The sequence below is a fragment of the Bombina bombina genome, chromosome 3 (genome assembly GCF_027579735.1).
Source record: "Bombina bombina isolate aBomBom1 chromosome 3, aBomBom1.pri, whole genome shotgun sequence".
Lineage (NCBI taxonomy): Eukaryota > Metazoa > Chordata > Amphibia > Anura > Bombinatoridae > Bombina > Bombina bombina.
In genome coordinates, this window is record NC_069501.1 from 481,364,673 (window position 1) to 481,390,421 (window position 25,749).

Here is a 25,749-nt window from a genome sequence, read left to right on the forward strand (position 1 = left end):
CACTGTACCCAAAAATTTTATTTTGTGATTCAGATTGAGCATGTAATTTTAAGCAACTTTCTAATTTACTCCTATCAAATTTTCTTCATTCTCTTGGTATCTTTATTTGAAATGCAAGAATGTAAGTTTAGATGCCGCCCATTTTTGGTGAACAACCTGGGTTGTCCTTGCTGATTGGTGGATAAATTCATCCACCAATAAAAAAGTGCTGTCCAGAGTGCTAAACAAAAAAAAAGCTTAGATGCCTTCTTTTTCAAATAATGATAGCAAGAGAACGAAAAAAAATTGATAATAGGAGTAAATTAGAAAGTTGCTTAAAATTGCATGCTCTATCTGAATCATGAAAGAAAAAAATTGGGTTCAGTGTCCCTTTAAGATTTAAGAGTCCGGTATTTTTGTGAAGTTTTTACTGGACAGCCTACGAAAATACTACTGCTTCTGTTTTGGAAAGAGCAAGTGCAGGTTTTCCTATAGCAATACACAAATATGTTAATGCTTTAATGTTTTGTAATGGAAAAAGTAAAACAAAATGAACATGTTTTTTGCTTTTAGGCTATAAATGCTCAGTTAAAAATACTAACAATATGGGGAGGAGGAACTCTGTATCAGAAGGTTTTCGAGCTGAACATAAACATACAGGTATTTGTTATTATTATTCTTAGGGAGTAATCAGAAATATGTGTGTGTGTATTTGTATGTATATATTGTATGTGTATTTGATTAAAATACTTTTTTTCTTAAAGGGAATAGTCTAGTCAACATTAAACTTGCATGATTCAGATAGAGCATGCAATTTTAAGCAAATTTCTAATTTACTCCTATTATCAATTTTACTTCATTCTCTTGGTATATTTATTTGAAAAAGCAAATGGGTAGAGCTTGCTGATTGATGGCTGCATTTAAACACCAATCAGCAAGCGCTACCCAGGTTCTGAACCAACAATGGGCTGGCTCCTAAGCTTACATTCTTGCTTTTTCAAATAAAGATACAAAGAGACTGAAGAAAATTTGATAATAGGAGTAAATTAGAAAGTTGTTTAAAATGGCATGTTTTACCTGAATCATGAAAGTTTAATTTTGAATAGACTATCGCTTTAGTACTTTCACATGCAAACAATGATTACCCTTCTCTTGCACATCACATGACATGGCACTGCTGGGAAACTGTAGGCTTACAGCCTTATCAGAGGTAGGTTGCATACAGTATATCTGCCTTTTAAAGAGACATTAAAGTAATATAATTGCATGCTCTAATTTGTTAAATCACATCATTTTATCACTAGCAACACTGTAAATCTATGTGTTTAACCCCCACAAATGGGTTAAACACATATATAAAGTACTGCTTGGCACCTGCAGAGCCAGGCGGAAAATGGTGCTGATCCAATCAGCAGAGCTAGTTGCACAGCTGTGTCCCGAGTAGTACTTTAACTGTTTAACTCCTTAGAGCATGCTAATTTATCACTCTAATGGCCGCTTTAACTCCAAATATTTTTATACTACATCTAAAAAAACACAGTAGTCATATTAACCTCTTAAGGACATATGACGGAATTTTTCCGTCATAAAACAATTGAGCAAACTGAAAGCTGTGTCCTTAAAGGGTTAAAGGGACATAAAATTGCAAAAATGAAATTATCTTGAAAGATCTTAGACCATTTTATAATTGCACTATTGCTTGCATATAAAAGTCAGCTCCACAGCAGCAATGCACTACTGGGAGCCAATGAAAAAGATCCGTATGTGTATAGCCACTAATCGCCAGCTAGCTCCCATTAGTGCATTGTAGCTGCTGAAGAGACATGCTATTTAACAAAGGATACCAAAAGAGCAAAGTAAATTTGATAGAAGTGAATTTTAAAAGTGTCTTAAAATGGTCTGATGATATTAAAAATCTTACTATAAATCTTAAAAATAAAATCTTAAAAATAAAAGTGTCAGTGATGGGGAAAACAATGGGGAATGGTTGACATCACTAAAAGATTTGAAAAGATTTAGAAAGAAACAAATCAAAAGACAATGGAACATTGGAATGTACAATTTCTACCAAGACAATAACGTAGTTCCCAGGGGGTTACGCCTTAAATTATTCCCATCCTTCAGCGATTTCAAACCAGAACTTAAAACTAAATGGGACAGTGCTCTCACAGAATGTTTTTTCAAACTAATAGGCTATTTAGTGGAACATGAAAAAGATAAACTGACTGATATCACTGGGGAAATAACCAAAATAAGTGATGAACTGAAAGAATTTGAATTAATAAAATAAAGGGCGAGGTTGAAAAATTTGCCAAATTTATCTCTGACAAAAAAGAGAAGAAAATTGATAGGGACTTAAACAATTACGCTAAAGGGACAGTATACTCATGGAGTCATGGTAAAATGACTAATCCAGATATCTCTAATAAAGAATGTGATACTACCGATACAGAAAACTCAGATGGGGAAAGAACACCCAAACCCATACTGAGCATTAGAATAAAGCCACATATAAGTAAAGAAAGGGTCCCTTTAGGAGGAGAACTCGGAGAGAAAGCAAACAAACTTTGCACGAGACGTCAAGTTCATTTCAGTCAGAAAACCCAGTTCAATAGAAAGAAATAGGTGATTCTGGTTTGAATATTATCAATTTATCAGACAAAACACACAAACGCACATATTAGTACTCCAAAAGGGCTTGTCATTCGTACCCACCAGCCAAATTGACAAGGTTGAAGCTATTAAGGACACTCATTTATTTGCAAGAAAGATTTTGCTCAAAAATATTTTTCTAATAGTGCAGACTTATTAGCACTAAGGGATCTTATTACTCTGCTTGGAGATTCCGAACCAACAAACAATGAACCAACAGACAATAGTTGGCGTAAAATATTGCAGACAAGATCCCACTTTGTTTCTCCCAATAATATTTCACCCAATACTGTAACATTCTTAAATTTAGTCTGTAATGACATCTTATCCATTAAAGAATCTAAGAATACTTTTGGAGTGAATTTACCTAAACAAGAAATGGATGCTTTAAGAGAACTATCTGAATGGACAGAGTAATATAACAAGTTGATTAATAAAGCTCTGGCAGAAGGATCAATTTATACAAAAGATCACAAATTCCTTGTAGTTAAAAATCCTAAGGTTGCCACCTTATATCTGCTACCCAAAATACATAAGGACATTTTTTTGTCCGCAGGGGAGACCGATTGTGTCCGAGATCGGCTCCCTTACGGAGGGGGCTAGCAGATTCTTGGACGCTAGACTAAGGTATATGGTTGAAGCTCTTCCCTCATATACGAGAAATACCATGCACATATTAAACAAGATACAGAATATCAATGTAACGTCAAATTCTTTATTAGTTGCTTGCAATGTTGAATCGCTATACACAAGTATTCAAACAGAGTGGGCATGCAAAGCAGTGACATATTTCCTGGAGAAAAATACGGAAATAAGCAAAGAAACTAAAGATTTCATCATAAAACTGCTTAAATATGTGTCAGCCGTAAAGGACCAGCCCAGGATTCAACCCAACTGCTAGCGTGAAAAGTAAAAAACACACGCTAGCACACTGAGAAATATCCAGGACGTGACCCACTCAGGATTGAGGAAAGCAAATGTCCTTTTAAGAAGATAAATAAAACCAAGTGAAATTCCTTTTAGCAAGTGAATAATAAATGTCCTTTTGAGCAGGATAGCAAACAAACAGATAATCCTTTTAGCAGATCTGGATAAAGCAAATGTCCCTTTAAGCAGGTTAGCAAATAAACAGAGATTCCTTTTAGCAGCTCTGGATAAAGCAAATGTCCCTTTAAGCAGGTTAGCAAAGAAACAGCGATTCCTTTTAGCAGGTCTGGATAAAGCAAAAGTCCCTTTAAGCAGGTTAGCAAACAAACAGAGATTCCTTTTAGCTGATTTGAATAAAGCAAATGTCCCTTAAAGCAGGTTAGCAAACTAACAGAGATTCCTTTTAACAGGTTTGAATAAAGCAAATGTCCCTTTAAGCAGGTTAACAAACAAACAGGATTCCTTTTAGCAGGTCTGGATAAAGCAAATGTCCCTTTAAGCAGGTTAGCAAATAAACAGTGATTCCTTTAGCAGGTCTGGGTAAAGCAAATGTCCCTTTAAGCAGGTTAGCAAATAAACAGTGATTCCTTTAGCAGGTCTGGGTAAAGCAAATGTCCCTTTAAGCAGGTTAGCAAATAAACAGTGATTCCTTTAGCAGGTCTGGATAAAGCAAATGTCCCTTTAAGCAGGTTAGCAAACAAACAGATTCCTTTTAGCAGGTTTGTTAAAGCAACTATCCCCATAAGCAGGTTTAGCAAACATACCGAGAGACATTCTGGCAAGGAGATCCAGGCAAGGAAGGAGACATCCGGAGATACTCACACAGGTCCGGTCAGAATGTAGGGGAAGAGAAACAAACGGGCGCCGATTCAAATCTCCCACCGAGATTTGAAGACAGGGAGACTCTGACGTCAGGAGGAGGCCAGATACCACGTCACGTTGATAGGCAACGTAACGTGATACAGAGGAGATCCGTGAGCCGCGGCGACACGGCAGTGAGCGGATCCGATTCATGACAGCACCCCCCCCCCCCAAGGACCCCTCCGGGGGACAGGACCAGGCCTAGCCGGATAAGCTTTGTGAAAGGCCTTAATCAAAGCAGGGGCGTGTACATGCTGGGCTGGTTCCCAAGTTCGCTCCGTGACTGGATAACCCTTCCAATGGATGAGATAGTATAGTTTCCTGCCACGAAGTCTGGAATCCAGAACGTGAGCAACCTCAAACTCAGGCTGTCCCTGTACCAAGAGAGGAGATGGTTTGGGCAGAGATTTAGAAAATCTATTAGATCTCACCGGTTTCAGGAGAGAAACATGGAAAACAGGGTGAGCTTTGAGAGTCTTGGGAAGAGCAACACGGTATGCAGTAGAACAAACTTGACCCAGTATTCGGAAAGGACCCACATATCGTGGCCCCAATTTGATAGAAGGTTGTTTGAGATGAAGGTGACGAGTAGAAAGCCAAACCTTGTCTCCAGGACGAAAATTAGGAGCCTTCTTCCGTCTGCGATCAGCAAAAAACTTGTATCGATTAGAGGCTTTGGAAAGAAGAACACGTATCTTACGCCAATGTCGAGTTAATCTCCGAGCAGTTTGATCAGAAGCAGGATTTTCAGAAGAGGAAGAATACAGAGGAAATGTTCTGGGTTGAAATCCGTAAGCTGCAAAAAAGGGAGAAGACCGAAGAGATGAATTGTAACGAGCATTATGAGCCAACTCCGCCAAAGGAAGATAACGAGTCCAATTAGAATGATGATGGTCCACATAATGTCTAAGGTAAGTCTCCAGACACTGGTTTACTCTCTCGGTTTGGCCGTTAGACTGTGGATGATGAGAAGTTGATAAAGAGACTGTAGTGCCAAAATGTTTGCAAAGCCATCTCCAGAACCGAGAAACAAATTGTACCCCTCTATCAGAGACAATGTCAATAGGAAAACCATGTAATTTCACGATATGCAAAAGGAAAAGCTCAGAAAGTCTCTTGGCAGATGGAAGACCAGGCAAAGGAATGAAATGAGCAGACTTCGTAAACCTGTCGACCACCACTAAAATCGTGTTGTTTCCAGCAGAAAGAGGAAGGTCTGTAATAAAATCCATAGATAAATGGGTCCAAGGCTGGTGAGGAATGGGTAAAGGTTGAAGTAAACCAGAAGGGAGTTTTATTTGTAGCACATTGTGTGCAAACTGAGACATAATCTTTAACATCTTGAGTGAGAGTAGGCCACCAGACATACTGTTTGAGATTCCGAGTCGTGTCACTGACGCCAGGATGTCCAGAGAGAGGACTATCATGAGCCAAATGTAGAATCTTTGGACGGAGACGTTCAGGAACAAATAATAAACCGTCAGGAGGTTTGAGGGATGAAGGAAAATCCTTTTGAGAAGACTAAGTCTTGTAAACAAGAGGTTGATAATTGAGCTATGACTTCTTGTGGTTGAAGTATGGTACCAGATTCTGGAGTAGAGGTAGATTGAAACTGTCTGGATAAGGCATCTGCCTTTATATTCTTAGAACCAGGTATATAGGAAAGATTGTAGTTAAAACGTGAAAAGAATAAAGACCAATGAGCTTGTCTGGAATTCAATCGTTTGGCAGTTTGGAGATAAAGAAGATTTTTATGATCCGTGAGTATGGAAAATGGAACGGTAGTACCCTCCAACCAATGCCTCCATTCGTCCAAAGCCATCTTGATGGCTAATAACTCTTTATTGCCAACATCATAATTTAATTCAGAAGAAGTAAATTTCTTGGAAAAGAAACCTACAGGATGAATCTTACCCGTGTCAGGTATTCGTTGAGAAAGAACAGCCCCAGCAGCAACAGAAGAAGCATCCACTTCTAGGATAAATTGAAAATCCGGATTTGGATGACGGAGTATGGGTGCAGAAGAAAAGGCCTTTTTGAGGGACTCAAAGGCCTTAATAGCCTCTGGGGACCATTCTTTACAATCTTGCCCCTTTCTAGTGAGTGACGTAAGGGGAGTAGAAATAGTAGCAAATCCTTTGATAAATTTCCTGTAATAATTGGCGAAGCCAAGAAACCGTTGTAGGGCCTTAAGAGAATCAGGTCTAGGCCAGTCCAAAATGGAAGAAAGTTTGTTCGGATCCATTTCAAATCCAGATTCAGATATTACATAACCCAAGAAAGATATGGATTTTTGATGAAATGAACATTTCTCCAACTTGGCGAATAGATGATTGTCTCGTAATCGTTGCAAAACCTTCCTGACGTGGTGTACATGATCTTGATAATCGTGGGAAAAAATTAAAATATCGTCAAGATAGATAATGACGAAGGAGTTCAAAAAATCCCGAAAAATCTCATTCACAAAGTGTTGAAAAACAGCAGGGGCATTACACAGCCCAAAGGGCATGACCAGATATTCATAATGCCCAAATCGAGTGTTGAAGGCTGTCTTCCATTCGTCACCTTTGCGCATGCGAATAAGGTTATAAGCACCACGAAGGTCCAGTTTGGTAAAAATTGTAGCTCCTTGAAGATAAGTAAATAGTTCAGGAATACGAGGCAGAGGGTAACTATTCTTGACTGTGATTTGATTCAAACCCTGGTAATCAATACAAGGTCGTAGACCTCCATCCTTTTTTCCCACAAAAAAGAATCCTGCCCCTAGAGGAGAAGAGGAAGGTCGAATAAAACCTCTAGCCAAACTACCTTGGATATATTCCTCTAAGGCAGCATTCTCAGGCCTTGAGAGTGGATACGTCTTGCCACGAGGGTAGGTTGCCCCAGGAAGTAGATCAATGGAGCAATCAAAAGGACGATGTGGGGGAAGCCGTTCAGCTTCTTTCTTGGAAAAAACATCAACATAATCTTTAAAAGGTGCGGGTAACGACCCAGAGGTATTAATTGTGAGAGCAATAGTGAGAGGCACTTTAGTGGGTATTTGAAGACACCTATTTTGACATGTATATCCCCAGGAAATGAGTTCGCCTTGAGTCCAAGAGAATACAGGGTTATGTAACTGGAGCCAGGGAAGACCCAAAATTATGGGAAATTAAGGAGTCGAGATTACGTCAAAACATATTGTCTCTGAATGAAGAATTCCTACAGAAAAGAGAATGGGTCTAGTAGCAAACTGGATAAGTCTGGGACCCAAAGGATCTCCACTAACAGTGGAGACAGGAATCGAATACTCCTTTTTGCATAATGGAATTGAGTGAGTAGTTACAAATGTGGAATCGATGAAGACTCCTCCAGCTCCAGAGTCCACAAGGGCTTGAGTATGAATCTTGTCTCCTCCAACTTGAAGAGTAACCGGAACAAAAAGTTTATTATTGAGGGAGTGAGATCCTATTTGGCTTAACTTAGCTCCCTGGACAGAAGTTAAGCCCTGGCTTTTACCGGTCTGGTAGGACAATCTTTTAATAAATGTCCTTTAAGGCCACAGTATAAACACAATCCAAGAGAGCGTCTCCTCAGACGTTCAGTTTCAGTTAATTTAATGGTGCCTATTTCCATTGGTTCAGCCTGATCGGAAGGTGGAGAGGTGGGAGTTAAAGGGTTAGAGAGGCGAGGTACCAGACGAAAAGGTCGATTAGAAGCTTTCTGACTTCTCTCTCTTTCTTGTTGGCGTTCGCGGTATCTGGAATCGAGGCAAATACAAAGATTTATCAGAGCTTCTAGAGATTCTGGAAGTTCACGATAGACCAACTCATCTTTGAGACGTTCAGAGAGTCCTTTGCGAAAAGCTGCTCTAAGAGCTCCCTGATTCCAAGTAGTCTCAGAAGCTAGAGTGCGAAATTCAATGGCATATTGAGATACAGGTTGACCACCTTGTCGTAAGTCTAGAAGAGAAGCTTCAGCAGCGGCAGACCTCCCAGGTTTATCGAAGACATTTGAAAAGACAGAGAGAAATGTATTCACATCCTGGAGTATTGGATCATTCTTTTCAAGCAAAGGTGATACCCAGGCTAAGGCTCTACCTTTCATTAAGGAAATAAGGAAAGTGATCCTAGAGGAGGGTGTTGCAAAGAGAACAGGACTATTCCGAAAATGAAGGCGACACTGATTCAGAAAACCCCTACAATCCTCAGGATTCCCATCATATTTGTCCGGAAGAGGTATCCTGGGACTGAGCTGACCTTGTGACTGATTTGTAGGTATCAGGGTCCTTGGTTATTTGAATCACAACTGCAGAGTCTAAATAAATTATATTTGTTTCACAACTGAAGTACAGGCTATTATATCAGCATAGACTGTTTTACTCAGAGTGATTTTTATAAAGGAAGGCAGTAAGTCTTTATATGGTTATATATTATTGTTATACCATATAAGTATTAACAGTCTGAAAATAAGTATTAGTATTAATAACAACTTTTGACATTGGTATAGCTCAAGCCCAAATGAGAGAGATAGTGTTCATTGTAATAAGCACTGAAGCGTGAGAGATATGAGACACACAGACTGCAGGTGCTGACAGGGGCGTGACCTGCTGCGAGACACAGCACACTGAATAATACTTGCAGCGTGGATATCTGAACACAGACCAGTGAGTGTAATAGGAGCTGTGAGACACGCTGAGTTGTAAGGAGCTGTATGGCACGCTGAGATGAATGAAGCTGTGTGACGTCACGTAAAGTCCGTTACTGTTCGGTATGAAAATGAATCAAAGAAAGTTTATATCATTAACATGAAACATACATTGCAAATGACAGTAATAACTGAGAGACAAAGTCAATTTAGAAAAGTTCAAGAGAAAACATGATATTTGAAATTAGCCGTTACTTTAGGCATCCAAGGTAAATTAGATTTGATACAAATACTGTAGCGGTAGTAGGTAGAATCCTCCTGTTGGAAATTAAGTAGCAATTCCTGTAGAGATGTAGAGTTGAAATAAATTAATACTTCTTGGAATAGTAAACTTCAGGATGAATGAGACTAGTTGTTATTAGTCCCTTTATGAGACCAAACTGCAGCTAGTATTTGTAATCCAAATGATAAAGTAGTAGAAGTAAATCTTCTCTTGATAAGAATGTAGCGTATAAGAAACAGAGCACTGGCTTTAGCAAACAATACTCAACAACTAAGCACTTGTTTGGGGCGGGGTAATGCCTTAAGTAGAGGTGAGGAAGGTGAGTTGAGGCAAAAGGTAAAAGCAGGACTGGAATCCTTACAGATCCCCCCCCTCAAGCAAGCCGACCACGGGTTGAAATTTAGGTCTACTTGGATAGCGTCTATGGAAACGAGCAATAAGCTTCGGAGCATTAATGTGTGCATGAGGTTCCCAAGTGTCATCCTCTGGGGCGAACCCTTTCCATCGGACCAGATACTGTAATTCTCCATTATAATGTCTTGAGTCCAAGAGATCATAAACTTCATAGACATCAGTGCCCAATTGAATAGGAGAAGGGGGTAAAAGAGGTGCATCAGGCTTATCTCCTAAGTAGGGTTTCAATAATGAAACATGGAAAGTTGGGTGGATGGGTAAAGAATCGGGTAGGTCAAGCCGAACAGCATTTTCATTGATGATGTGTAGAATTTTGAATGGGCCAAGGAACAACCCAGCCAATTTTTTACTTGGTAAGTGCATTTTAATGTTTTTGGAAGATAACCAAACATAGTCCCCTATGGAATATTTTGGAGAAGCTCTACGTCGTAAATCATAGAATTTCTTCTGAGAAGCCTGAGCTTGTTTGATGTTATCACGTAAGTGTAGGAAATTTTCAGCTATGTTTTGTGTCAACACATCAACAGATGGTGAATCATGTGTAGAGGTCGATTGGATAGTGAATCTTGGGTTAAAACCATAATTGGCGAAGAAGGGAGAGTAATTTGTAGTGCTGTTAATGGTATTATTATAGGCAAATTCAGCCATAGAGAGAAAAGAAGTCCATTTATTTTGATGATATGAGCAATAGCAACGTAAATATTGCTCAAGCCACTGATTGAGTCTCTCAGTTTGGCCGTTAGTCTAAGGGTGGAAGGCTGTGCTTAACCTTTGATCGATTTGGAGTGCTTTAGTGAGTGCTTTCCAGAAGCGTGAAGTGAATTGGGTTCCTCTATCAGTAGTTAAAATGGAGGGTAACCCGTGGTATCGTACAATGTGGTTTAGAAATAAGTATGCTGTTTCAATGGAAGTGGGTAACTTGTGATAAGGAATAAAATGTGCCATTTTAGTAAAATGATCTGTAACAACTAAAATGGTAGTTTGTCCGGAACTAGGTGGTAAATCAACTATAAAATCCATTCACAAATGAGACCAAGGAGATTCTGGTACTTCCAGAGGAATCAAATAGCCATAGGGAGATCTCCTTTCTGGTTTTGATACTGTACAGGTTGCACAACGTTGTATATATTCCTTTATACTGGTTTTCATCGATGGCCACCAGTAACTTCTGGCGATGAGCTCATGAGTACGTTTAATACCTGGATAACCAATTAGTGGAGGGTCATGATGATCTTTGATTATTTTCTGTCTGAAACGTTCTGGAATATATAGTTTAGAACCATGGAAGTAAAAACCATTCTGGAGGCTTAGGCTATCTAGTAGGGTTTGGTCTTCTGAAGATAGATCAGATTGGTATTCCTTATCCTGTTGAGATAGGATAGCAAGGAAATGAGTAGGGGGAAGAATGCTAGTAGGAGAGTCTTCTTGTACAGGTCTTGAATCTCGTCGAGAGAGTGCATCTGCCTTCCCATTTTTTGATCCCGGCCTGTACATGATTTGAAAATTGAAACGACTAAAGTAGAGACTCCATCTCACTTGACGTCCAGATAAAGTTTTGTTATTTTGTAGATATTCCAAATTCCGGTGATCAGTGTAAATCACTATAGGTAGTGAGGTACCTTCTAGAAGATGTCTCCAGAATTCAAAGGCTCTTTTAATGGCTAGAAGTTCCTTGTCCCCAATGGAATAGTTGATCTCTGCTGAAGTCATAATTTTTGAATAGAACCCAACTGGGTGTAGTGATTCTTTAGGAGACTGTCTTTGGGAGAGGACAGCGCCAAGAGCATAATCTGAAGAATCCACCTCTAGGGTATATTGAAGGTTTGGATCAGGATATTTCAGAATGGGAGCAGATGAAAAGGAATTCTTCAGGAAGCTGAACGCATCATCCTGTTCTTTGGTCCACTGGAAAGAGCAATTAGCACTAGTTAATTTAGTCAGAGGTTTCGCAATTTTTGAGAAATTGCGAATGAACTTTCTGTAATAGTTACTGAAGCCAAGAAACTTTTGTAGTTCTTTCCGTGTTGTCGGTGGGGGCCAGGATTTTACTGCTTCTACTTTGTTATCTTGCATTTGAATCCCATTTGGGCTGATGGAGTAACCCAGGAACTCTATTTTGTTGGTGTGAAAAATACATTTTTCCAATTTGGCGTAGAGCCGATGGACTTGGAGTCTTGCTAAAACCCAACTAACATGTTTGATATGTTCTTCTAGATTTGTGGAATAGATTAGAATGTCATCTAGGTAGACAACAACACATGTGTCAAGGAGATCATGGAAAATGTCATTAATAAAAAACTGGAAAGTTGCGGGTGCCGTTGGTTAAGCCAAAGGGCATAACTAGATATTCAAACAACCCATACCTAGTTCTAAAAGCGGTAAGCCACTCATCCCCCTCTCGGATACGCACTAAATTGTACGCCCCTCTCAAATCTAATTTAGTAAAAATCTGAGCATGCCTGAGTCTTTCTATGAGTTCAGGAATGAGGGGGAGAGGGTATCGTTTTTTTTATGGTTATTTTGTTCAATTGTCTGAAGTCAATGATAGGCCGAAGAGATTGGTCTTTGTTCCGTACAAAAAACATTCCAGCACCAGCAGGAGAAACCGAAGGACGGATAAACCCTTTCTTTAGATTTTCATCTAGGTAAGTCTTTAGATGATCTAGTTCTGGTTGACAAAGTGGGTATAAATGTCCGATAGGTGGTGTGGTTCCAGGTTTCAATTCAATAGGGCAGTCATAGATTCTGTGTGGGGGAAGGGTGTCTGCTTCCTTCTTACTGAAGACTTCAGAGAACTGCTTGTACATTTCTGGTATCAGAGTTTCTGAAGTGGAGGATAAACTGTGAAAAAAGGTTCTATGACAAGTCTGTTGACAGAAATCAGAATTTAATTGAACATTTAAGGATTTCCAATTAATATCAGGTTCGTGTAGCTGTAACCAAGCTAGCCCAAGTACTATTGGGAATAATGGAGAAGTGATTACATCAAAGGTGAGATGTTCATGATGTGTTTTTAATGTGGTGACAGAGAGCGGGATGGTGTGATGTGTAATGGGCCCTGATGATATCTCAGAGCCATCAACCACACAAAGGAAAATAGGAGACAACTTTTTTATCAATGGTATTTTATTTTTTGAAACCAGAGAACTGTCAATGTAGTTTCCTTGTGCTCCTGTATCCAAGATGGCTGGAATGGTCACTTGCTTATTTGCCCACTGTAGAGAAAGAAGTAAAGAACAATGAAGAGGGTTGTTATGCTTTAACTGGAGAGAAAGATTGGAATGGTACTTACTCTTCTTGTTCTGTGGCAAAGAGGGGCAATCCTTTAAAGTATGAGATGAGGATGCACAATACATGCAGAGGCCTCTAGTCTTCCTTCTGATGCGTTCTTCAGGAGTTAGAGGTCCTCTAATAAAACTTATATCCATTGCTTCAGCACCAGTTGAACCAGTATGAGAACTGTTAGAAGTGGGATGGTTTAGAACCTTATCCTTCTTGTAAACAATTTCAGGGTATTGACGTTCAAATCTTCTTTCACGTAATCTCCTATCAATTTGCCTGCTGAGCTTCATAAGGCCTTCCAATGTTTCAAGCAACTCAGTTCGGGCTAATTCATCTTTTACTGCGTCAGAGAGTCCAAGCCTGAACTGGTTTTTTAAAGCAATGGCGTTCCATTGAGAGTCAATAGAATATTGCTTGAATTCTGTTATGTAACATTCAACAGGTTTGATACCTTGTTTTAGGTTCCTCATCTTTTTCTCAGCAGTATACTGTAGGTTAGAATCATAGTATAATTCATCCATGATATCCAGAAAAGATGAAAAAGATGAGAGAACAGGATTATTTGTCTCAAAGAGAGTGTCTGCCCAAATGCGAGGTTCACCTCTTAAATAGCTTATCATTGTAAGGACTTTAACCCTATCATTTGGGTATGTTCTAGGTTTAAGGGTGAAATTAAGCAGACAAGCATTTTTAAATTGACGGTATAAATTCCTATCTCCATTGAAAAAATCTGGAGGTGCAATAAATGGTTCTGACAGATTGTCAGGAAGGCTCTGTTTAGTAGAGACAGTGTCTTTTATTACTTTTCTTAAAGTTTCATTTTCTAATTGTAACTCTCTAAAGGCTTGACTAAGTTGGTCAACTCTTTGTGTTTAATTATAAACAATTTGAGGAAGCTCTGCTGGATGCATTATTTATGGCTTAGTTGTTATATCAGGTTCCTTGGTTATTTGAATCACAACTGCAGAGTCTAAATAAATTGTATTTGTTTCACAACTGAAGTACAGGCTATTATATCAGCATAGACTGTTTTACTCAGAGTGATTTTTATAAAGGAAGACAGTAAGTCTTTATATGGTTATATATTATTGTTATACCATATAAGTATTAACAGTCTGAAAATAAGTATTAGTATTAATAACAACTTTTGACATTGGTATAGCTCAAGCCCAAATGAGAGAGATAGTGTTCATTGTAATAAGCACTGAAGCGTGAGAGATATGAGACACACAGACTGCAGGTGCTGACAGGGGCGTGACCTGCTGTGAGACACAGAACACAGAATAATACTTGCAGCGTGGATATCTGAACACAGACCAGTGAGTGTAATAGGAGCTGTGAGACACGCTGAGTTGTAAGGAGCTGTATGGCACGCTGAGATGAGTGAAGCTGTGTGACGTCACAGAAAGTCCGTTACTGTCCGGTATGAAAATGAATCAAAGTTTATATCATTAACATGAAACATACGTTGCAAATGACAGTAATAACTGAGAGACAAAGTCAATTTAGAAAAGTTCAAGAGAAAACATGACATTTGAAATTAGCCGTTACTTTAGGCATCCAAGGTAAATTAGATTTGATACAAATACCGTAGCGGTAGTAGGTAGAATCCTCCTGTTGGAAATTAAGTAGCAATTCCTGTAGAGATGTAGAGTTGAAATAAATTAATACTTCTTGGAATAGTAAACTTCAGGATGAATGAGACTAGTTGTTATCAGTCCCTTTATGAGACCAAACTGCAGCTGGTATTTGTAATCCAAATGATAAAGTAGTAGAAGTAAATCTTCTCTTGATAAGAATGTAGCTTATAAGAAACAGAGCACTGGCTTTAGCAAACAATACTCAACAACTAAGCACTTGTTTGGGGCGGGGTAATGCCTTAAGTACAGGTGAGGAAGGTGAGTTGAGGCAAAAGGTAAAAGCAGGACTGGAATCCTTACAGTAGGATTCGTAGGGGGAGAGGGATCCAAAGGAATAGGATTAGGAGGTATAGGAGCAGCCATGTTCTGAAGTAAAGTAGTTATCTGATCCAACTTTGCGTCCAAGGATTGCAAGTGAGTAGCATGAGATCCCAATAACTGTCCCTGGTGGGTCACGGCCATGGATAATTCAGTGGGATCCATTTTATGGCCCATTTGTAATGTCAGCCGTAAAGGACCAGCCCAGGATTCAACCCAACTGCTAGCGTGAAAAGTAAAAAACACACGCTAGCACACTGAGAAATATCCAGGACGTGACCCACTCAGGATTGAGGAAAGCAAATGTCCTTTTAAGAAGATAAATAAAACCAAGTGATATTCCTTTTAGCAAGTGAATAATAAATGTCCTTTTGAGCAGGATAGCAAACAAACAGATAATCCTTTTAGCAGATCTGGATAAACAAATGTCCCTTTAAGCAGGTTAGCAAAGAAACAGCGATTCCTTTTAGCAGGTCTGGATAAAGCAAAAGTCCCTTTAAGCAGGTTAGCAAACAAACAGAGATTCCTTTTAGCTGATTTGAATAAAGCAAATGTCCCTTAAAGCAGGTTAGCAAACTAACAGAGATTCCTTTTAGCAGGTCTGGATAAAGCAAATGTCCCTTTAAGCAGGTTAGCAAATAAACAGTGATTCCTTTAGCAGGTCTGGGTAAAGCAAATGTCCCTTTAAGCAGGTTAGCAAATAAACAGTGATTCCTTTAGCAGGTCTGGGTAAAGCAAATGTCCCTTTAAGCAGGTTAGCAAATAAACAGTGATTCCTTTAGCAGGTCTGGATAAAGCAAATGTCCCTTTAAGCAGGTTAGCAAACAAACAGATTCCTTTTAGCAGGTTTGTTAAAGCAACTATCCCCATAAGCAGGTTTAGCAAACATACCGAGAGACATTCTGGCAAGGAGATCCAGGCAAGGAAGGAGACATCCGGAGATACTCACACAGGTCCGGTCAGAATGTAGGGGAAGAGAAACAAACGGGCGCCGATTCAAATCTCCCGCCGAGATTTGAAGGCAGGGAGACTCTGACGTCAGGAGGAGGCCAGATACCACGTCACGTTGCTAGGCAACGTAACGTGATACAGAGGAGATCCGTGAGCCGCGGCGACACGGCAGTGAGCGGATCCGATTCATGACAATATGTATTTACCCACAATTACTTTGTATTCGACAATAAGTTTTATCTACAAATATGTGGCAGTGCCATGGGCACTTCATGTGCCCCCACCAATGCGAACATTTATCTGGGCTGGTGGGAGGAAATGGTAGTATTCCATGATTCTTTAAAGAGCTATACACAACACATATCCCACTGGTCCAGATATATAGATGGGGTTTTATTTATATGGAACAGACCAATGGAAACCTTGGAGGAATTTATTAATATTCTAAATGTTAATCCCTTTGGCCTTTTTTAACTTTTACAGCTAATGTAGACAAGGTGGAATTCTTAGATTTGGTTATCAAAAAGGTTGATAATTAACTAGAAACTGATGTTTACAGAAAACCGACCGCAACCAATAACATCTTACATGCATCAAGTCACCATCATCCCTTCACAGTTAGAGGTCTTCCATATGGTGAATATCTAAGAATTAAAGGACCAGTAAACACAGTAGATTTACATAATCAACAAATGCAAAATAACAAGACAATACAATAGCATTTACTCTGAATTTCAAATGAGTAGTAGATTTTTTTCTAACAAATTTCAAAGTTATGTATATTTCCACTCCCCCTGTACCATGTAATACTAATCAGCCAATCACAAATGCATATACGTATAGTCTGAGTTCTTGCACATGCTCAGTAGGAGCTGGTGACTCAAAAAGTGTAAATATAAAAGACTGTGCACTTTTTTTAATGGAAGTAAATTGGAAAGTTGTTTAAAATGACATGCTGTATCTGAATCATGAAAATTTAATATAACCTAAGTGTCCCTTTAAGAGAAACAGCACTACATTAGAATCTATTTAAAAGGCAGTTTTAGAATTAAGAGATAGACTTCTGCTTTGTGGATATTCCAAAAAGTAACTCGCTAGGGCATATCAGAAGGCCCTTGCAAGGGACAGGAATGATTTTCTGAAACCCAAAGAGCGTAACACAACTGACTCACTTAGATTCATCTCCACCTATAATCATCAAAGTGAACAACATTTAAATATAGTCAACAAGCATTGGCATATTTTAAGGGGAGATGAACAATTAAGATCACTACTACCAGAAAGACCCTCATTTATATTCAGAAGAGCACAAAACCTTACCAATAGTCATTTCAATAGAAATGCCAAAAAACACCACTATATAGGGGCTCCATCCCATGTGGAGACTGTAAAGTGTGCCAACATATGGTCAAAAAAGAAGTCATGGTTGATAGATTTAATAAAAATTGGAGGATTAACACACATATCAATTGCCAAAGCACTAATGTATCATGCTTGTGTGACTTCTTCTATATTGGTATGACCACTAGAAAGCTAGGCAAACGTATGACAGAACACTTTAGCAATATTCACAATGCATGCAAAGATCTTGAGAATGTCAAACAGATAACAAGTGTGGCTAAACATTTTCTATATCACCATGGCGGAAATACTGGGGCTTTCAGATGTTGGGGATTGGAAAAGGTTAAACCTGGGATCAGAGGTGGAGGGTGTGAACTAACATTGCTTCAAAAAGAAGGCGTTTTCCATTACTAAACGATTATTGGAGGATCCGGACACAAGTGAACAGTATTTAAGAGGGTGGCACTAGGGCTTCGGCTTGTTAACACTCACATTTAAAAAGGCCTATATTAAGGCCGAAACGCGTTTGTGTGCTAATTTTGAGCTATTTTTAATGTTTTTCACCCCTGACACCTGATGCCGACGAATGCTGATATTGGCCAGGAAACAGGGGGGTGATCACATGATTTGATTTTAGCTTTTCATTTTTGGTTTGGTTGGTGGTACTATTATCAAAGTATAGAGGATTTGTCCTCTCTTTTTCTTAACGTATACCCATTAAAGTTATATTGTTTTAACTTATATTACTCTTTGTTAGAAAAGAGTGCTAGTATGAACCCCATTTCTTTTTCTATATGTTAACTGTATATCATATTAGGGGTAGCACCGGGCTGTTTTTCCTAATCAGTCCTTTTTACTTAATAATTAGGTCCTAGTGCCAATTCCACTCTTCTCTTTATTCAGTGTTTAAACTGATATGCTCTATCTGAATCTTAAAAGTTTAATTTTGGCTTTCATGTCCTTTAAAGCATTGTTTCTCAACCACAGTCCTCAAGAACCCCCAATAGGCCAGGATTTCATTATAGCTGAACCAGTGCACAGGTGAAATAATCAGCAGGTTAGTAACTATGGTGTTACTGATCAGCTGATTACTTCACCTGTGCATTGGTTCAGCTATAATGAAAGCCTGGCCTCTTGGGGGTACATCAGGACCATGGTTGAGAAATACTGCTTTAAAGTATTTTTTTGCATGAAACATGTTAAATCTTTACTATTGTGTTCTGAGGGGAGTGTGATGGAACCCGGCTACCCCGACTGGGTAGCTCCGCCAAAGGATCTTTCCAACACCTGGAACCTACTGCTATGTAGCAGAGAAGAGTAATTCTAGCAGGAGCCCACCCAAATAACTAGACAGACTAGCATTCAGGTGAAACAAGAAGAACCTTTATTGAGAAAACCACACAACATTTATACACAAACTGATCTTGATAACGAGACTTATCTGACCTTCACATCTCCCACCATTCCCGCCCCTCCAGACAGGCTGGCGCCTCCATTTAGTCCATTGTTCCCATGTCCAGCGGCATAGGGATGGTGGTTTCGGGTGATCCCGGGGGAGCGGCGGCCCTTCCAGGGTGTCACTGGAAAGCCCTTGCCCCCCAGCTGCTTCAGTCCAAAAAGGGCCTTGATCCATGGCTGGGGGTAGGAGTTATGGGCTATCCAACGTACATCGGGAAGGCTGTTGTGGAAGGGGTTAAAGAGGGGGGTCCAAAACCCCCGGTTCCTGAGAGAGCTCCCCCCTGAGAGTCACCCCTTCCCTAGTCCTCCCTGACGGGTTCAAGTCTCCAAGAGAGCAGAGCTCTAGGATGAGAGGCCGCTGGAGCGACCTGGGTTAAAGAGGACTGGGAGTCCAAGCTGCTGTGGCCGGTCGGCAATTCCATGGGGCTGGCCGACTGCTGGATAGGGCTCGGAAACCCCGGTTCCTTATGGAGCTCACCTCCGGCAATTGACCCACATCTTACCCTCCCCACGGGGTACCAATCCCCAAAAGATCTGAGCTCTGGGGCAAGGCGCCTCCGAAGCGGCTGCAGGTGAAGTTCTCCGGAGGATGTTGGGTGCGGAGACCTGCCAATCGATCTGAGTAGAAGAGAGCAGCGCAAAAGGACACGATTCAAGGCAGTTTTATTAATAAGTAAAACAGTACAATACAAGTACTACTTACAAACAATAAGTGCAATCAGACATTTCACAAATTATGTTGTGAACATATGAGATCTCAGTCCGCCAATCCAGATCACCACAGCTAGCCGATAGTTCTGACAGGGGATGTTCTCCTCCCGAATTCAGCCTCCAGCAGCAGGGCACCTTCTCTGACAGCAGACTTGACCGGTATAGCTCAACGCGTTTCCCCAATAAGTCTATTTGTTTAGCTGAGGCTGAGTTGAGCTTCACTACAGCTGCACTTCTTCCTGAGACCTGCCAGTAGATCCAGGAGCCTGGCCGGAGAGATATAGGTCGGTCAGAGACCAGTTCAAGATCAGATTCACACACACATTCTTACTAAAGGGAAGGTCTGGGAAATCGTGGTTGCTCTGAGGAACCCAAAACCGCCAAGAACAAGAGGGGGGGTGAGGTAGTAGGGGGTCGGGTAACCCTTGCAGCCGTTACCCGTGACAGGGAGAAATGAAACAACATGGTTTTTTTTTCCTCTATAGGCAATAAAACTTTATTTAAAAATACTATACCAGCACTAAGAAGGGAAGAACCTGCTTTACAAAGTTCTCAAATAGCACAAAAGCGTGCAGGTATGTTTTCATTTTTATTGGCGTCTTTATCTAATTATACAGATATTCAGTGGATTTTGTAATAAATTTATCAACTAGTAGGTTGGATTGTCCATAACATGAAAAGAAAATAAAACCAAATATTTTTCCTATGTGAAATTTACACAGAAACATGGGCTTAAAAAGGACATATTTCCAGTAGTTCAGGAGTTATTTTGCTTCATAGCAGAAGATAACGTATGTGAATGAGTTGTACATAGCATTGACACCTGCACAGCTAGTGTTTTTAAATGTTTGTCTGGTATCAGTAATCTATTGGCCTATTTGGAAGGTGGAGGTGGAGTCATTGTGACTAGGGTTGCCACCCAGGCAATATTTTACCGACATGGGACCAGATTACAAGTGGAGCCCTGCATTAGAAGTAAGCTTTTTGCGCGCGCCTGGTTGGGCTCGTATTACAAGTTAAAAGTAAACTGTTTTTGCTCAAGTACTAACCTGACACACATAAAAAGCAGAAATTAGAATATGAAGTGCTCAATAACCTATTCCCTCTAGAAGTCAATGGAGCAAAAAAAGTGGAAAAAACACCCTGTTCGCGCGCAAGCATGATTGCATATTCTCAAGTGTGCTAGCCCGAAAATATGAATATTTCACATTCCAATGTTCTACACATAGCAGAATATGTTCTGTTTATTCATAAATACATATTTCTATATATAACTGATGTCATTTTTGCACAAATATACATCTATATATGTATATATATATATAGTAATAAGTAGAAAGAAATCCAGGGTCAAAGAATATATATATGTATATATACGTAATAAAAATATAATTATATATAGGTATAGATATATACAGGAATATCTATTTAAAAATATTTATAACATTATATACAGGTATATATATATATATATATATATATATATATATATATATATATATATATGTGTGTGTGTGTACATGTATTTATGTGTTTATAATTGTATATATGTCTGTAAATACAAATATACACATATAAATACATATGTATACACATACACACACACACACATATATATATACTGTATATAAATATATATATATATATATATATATATATATATATATATATATATATATATATATATATATATATATATGTTAAAGCATCTTGCCTCCCTTTAACACCTGAGACCTCATACCTTTGAGCCCTTATAACTTTTTTGTGCAATTTTTATTTTAGTAATTTTTATTAGATGCTGTTATTATGAGCTTAACTGTACTTTGACACTTTTTTGTTTCGCAATACAGTTAAACAGCAGAAACTTTCTGATCTTTCATAGGACCATAAAAGTGAAAGAACAAACTAGAAGTTTGTCTAAAGTCGTCCGTTGTGGCATCAGTGTAATATTTCAATGCTTTAACAATTTCAAGAATATGCAAAGATCTCTCTGAAGTATTCTTTGGCTTAAGACACAAAGGCCTAGATTTGGAGTTTGGCGGTAGCCGTCAAAACCAGCGTTAGAGGCTCCTAACGCTGGTTTTGGCCGCCCGCTGGTATTTGGAGTCAGTGATTAAAGGGTCTAACGCTCACTTTTCAGCCGCGACTTTTCCATACCGCAGATCCCCCTACGCCATTTGCGTATCCTATCTTTTCAATGGGATCTTCCTAACGCCGGTATTTAGAGTCGTTTCTGAAGTGAGCGTTAGAGCTCTAACGACAAAACTCCAGCCGCCTGAAAATTGCAGGAGTTAAGAGCTTTCTGGGCTAACGCCGGTTCATAAAGCTCTTAACTACTGTACCCTAAAGTACACTAACACCCATAAACTACCTATGTACCCCTAAACCGAGGTCCCCCCACATCGCCGACACTCGATTAAATTTTTTAACCCCTAATCTGCCGACCGCCACCTACGTTATACTTATGTACCCCTAATCTGCTGCCCCTAACCCCGCCGACCCCTGTATTACATTTATTAACCCCTAACCTGCCCCCCACAACGTCGCCGCCAGCTACTTAAAATAATTAACCCCTAATCTTCCGACCGCAAAGCGCCGCCACCTACGTTATCCCTATGTACCCCTAATCTGCTGCCCCTAACACCGCCGACCCCTATATTATATTTATTAACCCCTAATCTGCCCCCCTCAACGTCGCCGACACCTGCCTACACTTATTAACCCCTAATCTGCCGAGCGGACCTGAGCGCTACTATAATAAAGTTATTAACCCCTAACCCGCTTCACTAACCCTATCATAAATAGTATTAACCCCTAATCTGCCCTCCCTAACATCGCCGACACCTAACTTCAATTATTAACCCCTAATCTGCCGACCGGAGCTCACCGCTATTCTAATAAATGGATTAACCCCTAAAGCTAAGTCTAACCCTAACACTAACACCCCCCTAACTTAAATATAATTTACATCTAACGAAATAAATTAACTCTTATTAAATAAATGATTCCTATTTAAAGCTAAATACTTACCTGTAAAATAAATCCTAATATAGCTACAATATAAATTATAATTATATTATAGCTATTTTAGGATTAATATTTATTTTACAGGCAACTTTGTAATTATTTTAACCAGGTACAATAGCTATTAAATAGTTAAGAACTATTTAATAGTTACCTAGTTAAAATAATAACAAATTTACCTGTAAAATAAATCCTAACCTAAGATATAATTAAACCTAACACTACCCTATCAATAAATTAATTAAATAAACTACCTACAATTACCTACAATTAACCTAACACTACACTATCAATAAATTAATTAAACACAATTCCTACAAATAAATACAATTAAATAAACTAGCTAAAGTACAAAAAATAAAAAAGAACTAAGTTACAAAAAATAAAAAAATATTTACAAACATAAGAAAAATATTACAACAATTTTAAACTAATTACACCTACTCTAAGCCCCCTAATAAAATAACAAAGCCCCCCAAAATAAAAAATTCCCTACCCTATTCTAAATTAAAAAAGTTAAAAGCTCTTTTACCTTACCAGCCCTGAACAGGGCCCTTTGCGGGGCATGCCCCAAGAATTTCAGCTCTTTTGCCTGTAAAAGAATAAATACAATACCCCCCCCCAACATTACAACCCACCACCCACATACCCCTAATCTAACCCAAACCCCCCTTAAATAAACCTAACACTAAGCCCCTGAAGATCTTCCTACCTTGTCTTCACCATCCAGGTTCACCGATCCGTCCTGAAGAGCTCCTCCGATGTCCTGATCCAAGCCCAAGCGGGGGGCTGAAGAGGTCCATGATCCGGTCAAAGTCTTCATCCAAGCGGGGCAGAAGAGGATCTTCCATCCGATTGAAGTCATCATCCAGGCGGCATCTTCTATGGTCTTCCATCCGGAGCGAAGCGGCAGGATCCTGAAGACCTCCAGCGCGGAACATCCATCCGGACCGACGACTGAACGACGAATGACTGTTCCTTTAAGGGACGTCATCCAAGATGGCGTCCCTCGAATTCCGATTGGCTGATAGGATTCTATCAGCCAATCGGAATTAAGGTAGGAATTTTCTGATTGGCTGATGGAATCAGCCAATCAGAATCTAGTTCAATCCTATTGGCTGATCCAATCAGCCAATCAGATTGAGCTCGCATTCTATTGGCTGATCGGAACAGCCAATAGAATGCGAGCTCAATCTGATTGGCTGATTGGATCAGCCAATCGGATTGAACTTGATTCTGATTGGCTGATTCCATCAGCCAATCAGAAAATTCCTACCTTAATTCCGATTGGCTGATAGAATCCTATCAGCCAATCGGAATTCGAGGGACGCCATCTTGGATGACGTCCCTTAAAGGAACAGTCATTCGTCGTTCAGTCGTCGGTCCGGATGGATGTTCCGCGCTGGAGGTCTTCAGGATCCTGCCGCTTCGCTCCGGATGGAAGACCATAGAAGATGCCGCCTGGATGATGACTTCAATCGGATGGAAGATCCTCTTCTGCCCCGCTTGGATGAAGACTTTGACCGGATCATGGACCTCTTCAGCCCCCCGCTTGGGCTTGGATCAGGACATCGGAGGAGCTCTTCAGGACGGATCGGTGAACCTGGATGGTGAAGAAAAGGTAGGAAGATCTTCAGGGGCTTAGTGTTAGGTTTATTTAAGGGGGGTTTGGGTTAGATTAGGGGTATGTGGGTGGTGGGTTGTAATGTTGGGGGGGGGGTATTGTATTCATTCTTTTACAGGCAAAAGAGCTGAAATTCTTGGGGCATGCCCCGCAAAGGGCCCTGTTCAGGGCTGGTAAGGTAAAAGAGCTTTTACCTTTTTTAATTTAGAATAGGGTAGGGAATTTTTTATTTTGGGGGGCTTTGTTATTTTATTAAGGGGCTTAGAGTAGGTGTAATTAGTTTAAAATTGTTGTAATATTTTTCTTATGTTTGTAAATATTTTTTTATTTTTTGTAACTTAGTTCTTTTTTATTTTTTGTACTTTAGCTAGTTTATTTAATTGTATTTATTTGTAGGAATTGTGTTTAATTAATTTATTGATAGTGTAGTGTTAGGTTAATTGTAGGTAATTGTAGGTAGTTTATTTAATTAATTTATTGATAGGGTAGTGTTAGGTTTAATTATATCTTAGGTTAGGATTTATTTTACAGGTAAATTTGTTATTATTTTAACTAGGTAACTATTAAATAGTTCTTAACTATTTAATAGCTATTGTACCTGGTTAAAATAATTACAAAGTTGCCTGTAAAATAAATATTAATCCTAAAATAGCTATAATATAATTATAATTTATATTGTAGCTATATTAGGATTTATTTTACAGGTAAGTATTTAGCTTTAAATAGGAATCATTTATTTAATAAGAGTTAATTTATTTCGTTAGATGTAAATTATATTTAATTTAGGGGGGTGTTAGTGTTAGTGTTAGACTTAGCTTTAGGGGTTAATCCATTTATTAGAATAGCGGTGAGCTCCGGTCGGCAGATTAGGGGTTAATAATTGAAGTTAGGTGTCGGCGATGTTAGGGAGGGCAGATTAGGGGTTAATACTATTTATGATAGGGTTAGTGAGGCGGATTAGGGGTTAATAACTTTATTATAGTAGCGCTCAGGTCCGCTCGGCAGATTAGGGGTTAATAAGTGTAGGCAGGTGTCGGCGACGTTGTGGGGGGCAGATTAGGGGTTAATAAATATAATCTAGGGGTCGGCGGTGTTAGGGGCAGCAGATTAGGGGTACATAGGGATAACGTAGGTTGCGGCGGTTTACGGAGCGGCAGATTAGGGGTTAAAAAAATATGCAGGGGTCAGCGATAGCGGGAGCGGCATATTAGGGGTTAATAAGTGTAAGGTTAGGGGTGTTTAGACTTGGGGTACATGTTAGAGTGTTAGGTGCAGACGTAGGAAGTGTTTCCCCATAGGAAACAATGGGGCTGCGTTAGGAGCTGAACGCTGCTTTTTTGCAGGTGTTAGGTTTTTTTTCAGCTCAAACAGCCCCATTGTTTCCTATGGGAGAATCGTGCACGAGCACGTTTTTGAGGCTGGCCGCGTCCGTAAGCAACTCTGGTATCGAGAGTTGCATTTGCGCTAAAAATGCTCTACGCTCCTTTTTTGGAGCCTAACGCAGCATTTGTTTGAACTCTCGATACCAGAGTTAAATTTATGGTGCGGCCAGAAAAAAACCTGCGGAGCGTTAACAGCCCTTCTACCGCCAAACTCCAAATCTAGGCCTAAGAAAGAACCACAAGCTCTCTGCTATAGTTGCCTGAAAAAACAATCTT

At 39.5% G+C, this 25,749-nt stretch overlaps 1 long non-coding RNA gene across 1 annotated transcript in view; it reads left to right on the plus strand.

Moving 5' to 3' along the window:
• The first annotated feature begins 595 nt into the window (after positions 1-595).
• The window catches only part of LOC128651736 (uncharacterized), a 51,702-nt gene continuing 26,548 nt past the window's right edge, over positions 596-25,749 (plus strand). Inside the window, exon 1 of the long non-coding RNA XR_008401176.1 lies at positions 596-639. This is a non-coding gene — a long non-coding RNA (uncharacterized LOC128651736). The remainder of the gene's footprint in view (positions 640-25,749) is intronic.